At 34.3% G+C, this 10,153-nt stretch overlaps 1 protein-coding gene and 1 pseudogene across 1 annotated transcript in view; one reads left to right on the forward strand and one right to left on the reverse strand.

Moving 5' to 3' along the window:
- The window catches only part of HS3ST5 (heparan sulfate-glucosamine 3-sulfotransferase 5), a 102,359-nt gene that overhangs the window by 60,686 nt on the left and 31,520 nt on the right, over positions 1-10,153 (forward strand). The window lies entirely within an intron of this gene.
- Positions 9,699-10,136, reverse strand: LOC111742779 (annotated as a pseudogene).

The raw sequence follows: 10,153 nt of genomic DNA on the forward strand, positions 1-10,153 counted from the left end.
CTTTTACATAGTACCTTACATTTCATAATTACGTTAGTTCATGCATAAGCTTCAACGGTATGCAAGTATATAAGCTTCAGTGCTAAACTAGCAAGGATTTTTGTCAAAAGTTTCAATTCCATCTTAAATATTCTCCCATACAATTTGGACACCTCTCCTAGGCAGTCATTTTACCTGTAGTTGCCACAAATCAGGACTTTATTTTTATATATAGCATAAAAGAGGTAGTTGTAGATAATACGTTACTGCACCGTTACTTATATAAAAATACAAGTAGAATATATTATGAATGGGGAAGGGTGACTGTCTTTTTTGTAAGTATTTTTTTGTTTACTCAATTCAGGGAACATTTATAGAATGCCAGATCTACACAACATTCTGTCATTAATGGTATTTCTTAATTTGTTATCCCTCTCTTAAATAATAGTATTTTACCATTTCATTTGATAAGTCCATTTTATTTTTTTTTTTAGCATTTTTTTTACTTGATGATAGGTCTATTTTAACAGCAAGATGGCTTTTCTTAGATTAGTCTTATGATGGATGATAATGTAATTTATTTCATTCAAGTAGGGACAGTTCTTATGTTTCTAGGAATCCCGCTGTCCTCAAAACTTTGTCCTATTTTCTTCTTTTTTTTTCTATGAAATTACCTCCTTAGCTTAATTGTAAGTGTAGTGTTTTCCCACAGGTAATATAATATCTATTTACCCTAAACACCCCAAAGTAAAAAAAACAGAGTGTTAAGTAAAATTGATTTGTTAAGTTCAGATCGAAAACAACGTTATAGCTTACTGGTTAATCAATGCAAATTTTGCTGATGCCATAAAGAGTCAAGTCCATTTGAAAGAGCAAGTGAAAGAACATGTATGCAACTTATTTCGTGAATCTTCTATGCAGTGTTAATTTGATCTCGCTAAGGTAGTTTTGTGATACAAAAAAGAATAGTTTCTTAAAATATTATAATTGTATAACATGAGATGTGTCCCAATAAGGAAGGAGATGTGAACGTTATTGTATAGAAATATTTGTTAACATAGAAAACTACCTGAACTGTTTATTAACTTAAAACCTGATCGGCTAGTTATTACAGCAAATTTATAGAGTGTTCATCCTACAGAAAATAGTGACAACAGTGACTGAAAGAAAAAGAAGTCTGAACTTTTCAGCAAATTTAATTCTTGAAAATTATTTCTAAGCTGACATCAATATACCTCCACAGAGGGAAATGTTATTGTGGTTATATTTCCTGATCAAATGAATATAAATATAAAATATAATCAATATTATATTATGATAGCAAAGATATAACAAAAATAAACTTTGATCAGATAAAATAGTAAAACTATGCTGCCCTTTGCATAAAACAAAACAAATTGACTAATTAGTAATCCCTCAAGAAGGTTGAAAGTCTTACCTCACAGTACCAAACCATACCACGTGGTAACCTAAAGTTAAAACGTGCTTTAATTAAAATTTGACTAAAATTTCTTTGGCTTGGAATTTCGGAGGACTTTTGAGGGACCGTGTGGCTTTTTCAACTCTCCTAAAGCTGCCCATAGACATTTGAGCTGTCACCTTCTTTTTCCTATATATTTTCCCTGTACTAAGCAAAAGTTTTCATTCACAATTATTCTGTTGACAGTAAAATTACCTCAACATAATGTAGCTGCTGTTGACAACTCTGAGAATAGTTCATGCTTCACTGGGAGGCTGTAAAAAAAAATCACCAGGTCATTAGCACAAACTCTTTTTTCTCTTTCTACGGCTCTTTGAAAATACTCTTAGGAACTGCCAAGATGAGTGGTATCCCAGAGCACAAGAACTTGCTCCAAAACCTATCAAAGTTTTAAGCAAATGGATAAAGCGTGGCAAAGACTGAAGTTTTAAATAAGCCTGATTCAAGGAGGATGATATTCAGAGTCACAAAAATGTGTGTTGTGACATACTCTTCATCCTTGGGTAACTTAGACCAAAATATTGGGTTTGTTTTTTTTTGTTTTGTTTTGGTTTTTTTTTTTTGCATTTGGCCTCACATCTTAGTTCTTCTAAACTTTCTAAGGAAGGTTAAAGAAGTCAGGTTGGCTTTTAGAGAAGCTACATTAATTTTTGAAGATTAGTGCCTGCATATTTTATGACAAACAGATGAACAAAGTCAAATGAAGCACCAGAATAAAATCAGCTCTGTCCAAGTGACACCAAGACTGGTTGTTGATATGAGGTTAAGTGAAGGAATCGGCAGGGTTCAAGAGAATCTGGGAGACTGGGACCAGTCCTCTAAAAGCTCAAAACTGAACCAATGTGGAGAAAATGTGGAGTAAACTGGTTATGGGGAACCTGGACTCGAAGTACCAAGCACTCCTAATTTAAACACTTACTGATGATCAGAAAAGGAGATGAGTTAGTTTTGTATCTCTTGAAATATAACTTTAACTGATAATTAGTCAACAGAGGTGAAAGGGAAGAAGTGTCTGTTTGTCTGGAAATCTGAGCGCACATTGTTCCCTAGCTGTTAGTATTTTTTCCAAATAGAGCACATGGACTAAGTATCAAAGGAATGGAGTTCAATTCCAAGCTCTGTCACTTGTTCGTCATGGGATTTTTATAACTTATAAAAATCTCTGTAGTTTAAACATTTTGAAAATGAAAGTCAAATGCTTCCCCTCTTTGAATCAGGATTGTTTAAAATATCAAAAGGGATACAAATAGAGGAGAACTTTGCAAATTAGAGCACTAAATAAGATGTCGAGAATATAGTCAAAACAACAAGGAAGGAGTTGCTGACCGTTTTCTGAAGTCAGCTAGTACTGCGGAGCTGTGGTTTTCAAACATGAGCCATTTGCAATCACTTTTCATGAGCTCTTCCATATCTTCCTACCACCTATGCTGTTTTTACTTAGTGTTTTTTCCATAAGTCAACTTACTTTTTTCTTTTGTGCCTACTTATCTCATCCTAAAAAGTAATATTCACAAATCAGAGGTTGGTGTGCTTCTTATATTATTGCAATCCATATAAAATTAAACTCATACCTTTTAAAATTATTTTAACTTCTGTACATCATGTTTTAGTAAACATTTCTAAAAAAAAGGCCTTAAAATTCAGGCAAGCAGTTGATACTGAACGAAGTAAAAAATGAAAGACATCAAAGGTTTTGGCAATTGTTATTTGACCCTTTTTCAGATGTAATCACTCTCCTAAAAGGTACAGTATTGATTTTTAAGTTAAGATGAATGGGAATTTTATTTTGAAATGTTCTTGCAATAACTAAAGTCATCTGGAAGTGCGGAGTACCAAGAAAAATTTTTATTTGGGGTTTTAAAAACCTTCACTGGTCCAACAACTTCCATTAAGCAGAGGAAGGGCACACTGGCACAGTCTGCAGTTCAGAAGGGCGGGCTTTTCTAAATGGCATGTTTATGATGCCAGGTTTTAGATTTCTTACATAGTCTTAGCTATAGCTCAACATGCTGGCATTATGATGTAATTTTAATGATAGAGTTTGAAATAAGGTTATACTGTGTGACTTTTGAACACAGCATTCAATACAATAAACTGAGCATTCTAAAAGGGGACACAAAAACCATGTAAACTCTTCATGCTAGAGTGCCTAACTCTTGCTTCCCAGGGTATATTACTGCCATCAAGGTCTATTTCTACCTTTCAAGTTAACCAGGTCTGCACCGTCCTCCATCACTGCAAGATGCTTCCTAGGCACATGAGGCATACGGGAAACATCATGGTCATGTCCCAAACATCTGGAACGCCAGTCCTTGTGCTCTGGGGGGCTGGGTGGGGTGGGTAGGGAGACAAACACAGCAGGCCCCTCCAGATCTATGGACCAGTTCCCATTTCAGGGCAGAAGGTAGAAGTTCCAGAACCGGCTCTTGTTCTGGGAATACCAAAGTTCTGAAGTAGAATGGACTATGTACAACTACTTCTAAGCTACAAGTTCAATAACATATACCAGAGTGGTTAGACAGAAGAGGAAATACTGCAGTAAATACACAGTCTTCTTCACTGAAGATATTTTTGGAGCCTTCAATATACCCGCAGGCACTGTAAATCACCAAGATGGGGACTCCATATGCATCATTCCTCAAACTGATTTTAACACACAGTCCCATTTTAGGGAGTATCTGAGGAGACTGGTATCCTAGGGGCGCACTGCTCTAAAAAGATATTATTGCTACTTGGGGATAATAGAAATATAATGCAATATAATATAGGAGGTTACCTTTTCATATTTCTGTGCTTTGGAAATTGCCCTAGATAAATATGTTGCAAGCCTTTGCGAGCCTCTGCTTATTCAGCTTAATAACCTCTTTGTGGCTTGTGAATAATGTAAGTATTTGATTCATTATTCAGAAATCTTGAGTAGCTGCAATAATGAAGTAGATATTATATTTAGTTGAGACTGCTAATACTAGAGAGATCGCCAGTCTCAGATGGCATCAGACCTAACGAATTTTTATGCTAGCCTAAAAGAAAGAAAAGGAAAAGAATTCACTTTTAAAAGTTAGAGAAAACACTTTTCCAATTGCTAGTGATCCTGGATGTGACTTTTAGTTTATAGAAATGAGTCTTAATTAGCAATTTAATTTTAAACAAATCTTATTCTCCATCTTGTCTGTGAGATCCTACCTACAAAATGATAACGCAGCTATTTGTAAAGACTGTCTGACATAGTGTCAACTTTAGAAGCCATATACTATATATGTTTTAGAACAAAATATTTCTTCCCATTGACTCTTGACCCCCTTAGAACAACTGTCGTCTCCTTCAAATGCTTTCACTAAGTAAAAAGTCAATTGGCTGTAAGTGGTGATGAAGAAAATGTCATGTGATTAATGCTTCAGTTTAGGCTGTTGTGATTAGTCACAGGAAAAAACATTAAACTTCCTCCCCAAGAAACATGGTACGTTAACGGCAAATGGCCTGCCTGAAGCCCAATAGGAAGAAATAGTTGGGCAGTGTTAAAAGCTGCCTATTGATTTGTGCCCTGACTGAAAGCCATGCGCTGATGTAAATGAAAATGTGTCAAGAGTTGATATTGATTTTTTTTTAAATCAGACCATCTCTGGGGAAATACTGCTAGCCATACTACTGCTCTTGTCTATGAGTGAAATAAGGTTCCTTTCCACAAGACTACACATGTCCAGACATCAAATTTTCCTCTTTAACTGAGGTATGGTAGGATGCTAGTTCACTGTCTGCAATCTCTGCTTGGAGAAAATGGCCCAGAGTTCCTATATCCAGGAATAAAATGTAAAAGAATATAAAGTTTGCTTAAGATGGATGTGTATGTAAGAAAATGTGTAGATCCATACACACCCACCGGCCCGTTTATAAATGGCTCCCAACACACGCACGTGCTTAAGCTAGGAATTTTCGCCCATGTGTCCCAAATAAATCATTTGAGAAGGATACATTTATTTGTGGAAAATTCTGATCAAAGGTAGACATACTATAGGATAGAAAGTGAAATATATTAGAGTATAAACCATGAAGTTTGGTCCTCTTCAACCTGTGGGAAAACGAGCCACATTTTTCCCTCTTAGGAATAATTTCCTGAGCTGTGCTTTATTCATTGACTGCAATGCTGATAAGTATTGATGAACAATATAAGAAAGGCCAAGAGTCATAATAATCATGCAGCTTTGAGTCGAATCTGTGGGGGTTTCAGCTGCCTAGGTAAGGCTGGCCTTCATAATTCAGCTGGGAGAAGGCATGGACTCTAATATTGAGCAATTAGAATGAAAAATAATAGGGAAGAAGAAAGAGGTCATCGCCTGCCAATATATGTGGATTATGTGGGATCAACTATTGAGAAAACCCTAATAAACTGATTATTGGGCAAAGGTCGTTCATGACCTTTCATAAACTATCCATAGTATAGTTTGTGCTTTAGATTTAGAGAGCTAAATCCACTTAGTTTGCTTCATTTGCCTTAGGCACAGACACATGATAAAAACTCTACATTGCAAATCGATTAATTTTTGTTGATTACTCAATGACCTTTGAGATATTCTGGATTTTACGACCTGCAGACTTTGCACTCAAGATTAAAGGAAAAACAATGATCTGAAATAGACCTCAAGGAAATGGGAATTATTATGATGACATAATTCTATATTGTATGTTCCACATTAAAACTGAGGAAGAGGTAGCAAAAACTTTCAGAAAACGGTTCATTACTTTGGTAGTAACAAATGAAGTAACAAATGATCTAAGTAAATGGAACTTTTTAATTTAAGATTTCTGTCTTAAAACAGTTACAATTAAGCTATAGTCTTTAAAACAGGTAGAGATGACTGAACTGTAGTTTGATAACAAATGGAGACTTATACCTGATCCTTCAGTTTCCTTGAGGAACCTACAAGAGCAGCCTTTCATGCACCTGGGAAAACCAGTGCAGACACAGAGATCTTTGTCTATGATGGTTCCAGACCAGCTCTTGACTGTGCTGCCTCCTGCCATAACCTATATTATTGTCTTGTATGGTTATTTAACTTTGAAGTTAAGTATCTTCAACAAAATAGCAAGTTTAATAAAGACAGAAACCACACATTAGTATATAGTTCATTGTGCTGCCAGCAAAGAAAAAAAATCTACAAACATACATACATACACATATATACCACTCATGTATGTATACATTTATTTATTTAATATATATTTAAATGCAAGATGAGCTAGCCATCTTTATGACATTAAATTACTTAACCACTTTTTATGCTGAAATAAAAAATATATATACATACCAATGGCCTTATGCAGTTATTTATTCTAGGATAAGCTCAAATCAACTCAGAAAATATTATTCAGGATGAAAAACGCTTTTCCTTTCTCCTAGTGCTTTATATAGCTGCTTGATATATGCATTCATTAAGTAATTCCTAGTTGCCTTTCTTTCATGCTCAGTCATATAAATATCACTTTCAAATATAAATATAAATAAATACGCAAACACATACACCTGAGACAATGAGATAAAATTATTTGAGAGTGGCCGTAAAGTCTGGAAACATAGATAATATCGATTTATCATCTATATGCAATATAATATCAATAAATTATTCATTATATGTTTGCCTACATTTCCAGAGCTAGTGGCTACCCAGTATTTTCAAATATATTGTGTAACAAAGTAATTGATCTTCTGATTTTGACTTCAATTACCAAACTGAAGGTTTTTGTTTGGTTGGTTTTTAAGTTTTAAGTTTCAAGGAAAAAATTTTAGCAAAAGAATTGTCACAGCCCAAACCTTCCAGGTTAAGCAAAATACCATAATAACTTTATCATACTACCTTGAATGTTTTAGTATGTTCTTTGCTTGCTTAGTCAAAATCCAAGTTAGAAAACATATTAATATTTAATTCCCATCCTTTTCTTTCAAAGGTTGTCTTTGCTTTTTCTTGTACTAGTAAAAGGGGCAGACAAGTAAATGTCTGCACACAAGTTATACATTTGTCTTTTATAGGGAAAAAATAGAAAAAACACACATATATAAAAACATAAAAATAATGAATTATTTGCCAGCTCACAAAATTTTGTCACTGCTCTTTTTATTTTTTGTTCATTGAAGATAGAGTTCATTAAAAACTTATATTTAAAATTTTGATGGGGAATTAAAAGTAAAAGATGAGAAATAGAAACAAATGAGAATGTACACTATCCTCTGATAAAAAGAAAAACAAGGAAGGAAAGCTGGGGAAAACTTCCTTTCCTTTCTCACAAAATACACTTCTATGTGGAATTTTCAAATAGTCATGTTACAACATTTAACAAAAATAGAAGCAAATAATATGTAATGTAGTGCTCATAATTTGAACACATCTGAAAGTCTGTGGGAACAAATGTAAATCAATATACTATATAAAAAGATGCTAAATGTCCAATATTTTCTTTCCTAGTACTAATGCTTTTTGTCATAAATATGATTTAATATTACTGAAAAAAAGTTTTAAAATGATCTTTTCATTTTACATGCCTTAGAACAATAAATCAAATATATCCCAATAATAAAAGTTACTTTTCCTCTTCAGTACATCTACATAGGACCAAGCCTTTCATAGATTCCTTTACAGGTAATATATTAGTATTTATAATTTAAAATTTTTATTCTGTATATTCTGTTGAATGAGTTAAACAATATAATATCCAATACATATATATCTATGTATCTATAGTTATTTATGTCATATCAATTAATAAATATCTCTTGATATGATACAATAGTTCAGGTGGTAAAATTTTAATATTTTGGTTTTATGTCACTCAGGAAGAAAAAGTAATCAGGAAACTAAATGAGGTTTTTTTTCCCTCCTTTTATTACACCAAAGAAATTGAGTTTGTGAAACACATTATGCCTTTCTCGATCAGGTGCATATTTACATTTGCTAAGTTATTTACATAAATACGTTTTGAGCTCTAGCAAACCTTAAAATAAGAAAGTTTCATTTTCCAGCTTTATACAACATGCAATTGTTAATGTTACTATGGAATATACTTTAAATTACAGAGTATTTTTATTCATTATTCTATTACCTCTGTTGTGTAGTCAGTCAGGTCTCCCAACAATTGTAGAATATTAGGGAGCCCCCTAGTGGCACCTTTATTCCTAATAAATTTCCAAACTGAAGAATAAAGTTCTTTACTAATTACTTGGACCACTTTGAATAACTAAACACATTTTGCTGACTTCTTTTCCAGTTTTTAAACCCAAGTGCACTTCCTTTCATGTCTCACATATGTTGTGTAAGTTTCTGGCATCAAAAAATATAATCATAATAATTATCATCTCTAGTAATTCAAACGCCTAATTGCTAAAATCTTTTTCTTTTTCTCATTTTCTCATTTGTTCTCATTTTGTGAGCTTCTCAGTTGTCTCAGAAACCATTTGGAGGGTCACTGTGAAAAACCTTTCCATGGGAAATGAAATTTCTATATTAAAGTATAAAAACCCGCATCTACCCAAATAGATGGTAGTTTTAATAATATTGCGGTACAGAGGCATACCTTTATTATACTTTCACCTGGCCAAAGAAAAAGATATACACAATGATATCTAGACTACATTATCACTGAGGCAGCCATACAACATGGTTTAAAACTTAGTAGCATTACTGTTATTTATGGGGAAGATTTGATGATGGGCTGAAGAGTGATGCCCTCCCCCGCCCTGGATAGAGTGAGCAATTTGCAGTAGGTCTGATGCTTATCCAACAGGATCCCCTTAAAGCCTCTATCTATCCTGGCCTAGAACAATCCTCCTTAATAGGAGGGTGAAGGCTCCCTGAGCCTTATAATATTTCCCTGGAATATTAAAGGGTGATGTGAAGTCAATCTAAGAAATGGTGGAAGAAAGTATTCATTACAGTGAGTACAACTTCAACAGAAACATAAAGATGAAAATAGTATGAATTTGCTCTGGCAACTACACTCTAAACTATCAATATCATTGAAACTCAGGGTCAGAGGTTGGAGCATAGGTGATGGATCCAGAAATGTGTCAGGCCGGCCATACTATGGAGGGCTTTATGGGGGGTACACTTACAGATTTATCCTGAACAGCAGTAGAAAAGGTTGTGAGAAAGTCAGATTTGCGTTTTAGGAAATGAGTCTAGGAACAGTGTAGAGGACAATTTTTTTTTTTTTTCATTTTAACAGTTTTAATGAAGCTGTATATAAGATTGCTTTATTCCTGCATCTCTTCTATTGCTTCTTCCTTGTATTTGCTCTTTTCCTTTCCTACTTGGCGAGATTTGGCTTTATGTTCAAGGATCTTTTTATGTCTTTATCCAGCCTTAGTGTAGTGATATCCGCCTTGCTGGGGTGAATGCCCACATGAACAGTTGTGCCATTAGCCTTCTCCCACTGCACTCGTTCAGCGGGGCTGACATACTTCTTCCCATAAACCTGGACTGCTTTGCCAATTTGCTGCCCTTAATGGTGTCCTCATACAACCCTGAACTTCATCATCCTTTCAGGTGGGCATGGATCGAACATTGTGCTTCTCTCTCAGCTCTTTGAGAAAAAGAGAAGATATAATCTTCCTGAGAATGTGGGAAGGTGCATTGAAATACCTTTTATGGTTCTTGCTCTGGTCAGAAGTCATAACGGCATTGAATTTCATTTTGTCCACTGGTGCTT

Source organism: Pteropus vampyrus, unplaced genomic scaffold (assembly GCF_000151845.1).
Source record: "Pteropus vampyrus isolate Shadow unplaced genomic scaffold, Pvam_2.0 Scaffold101, whole genome shotgun sequence".
Taxonomy (NCBI): domain Eukaryota; kingdom Metazoa; phylum Chordata; class Mammalia; order Chiroptera; family Pteropodidae; genus Pteropus; species Pteropus vampyrus.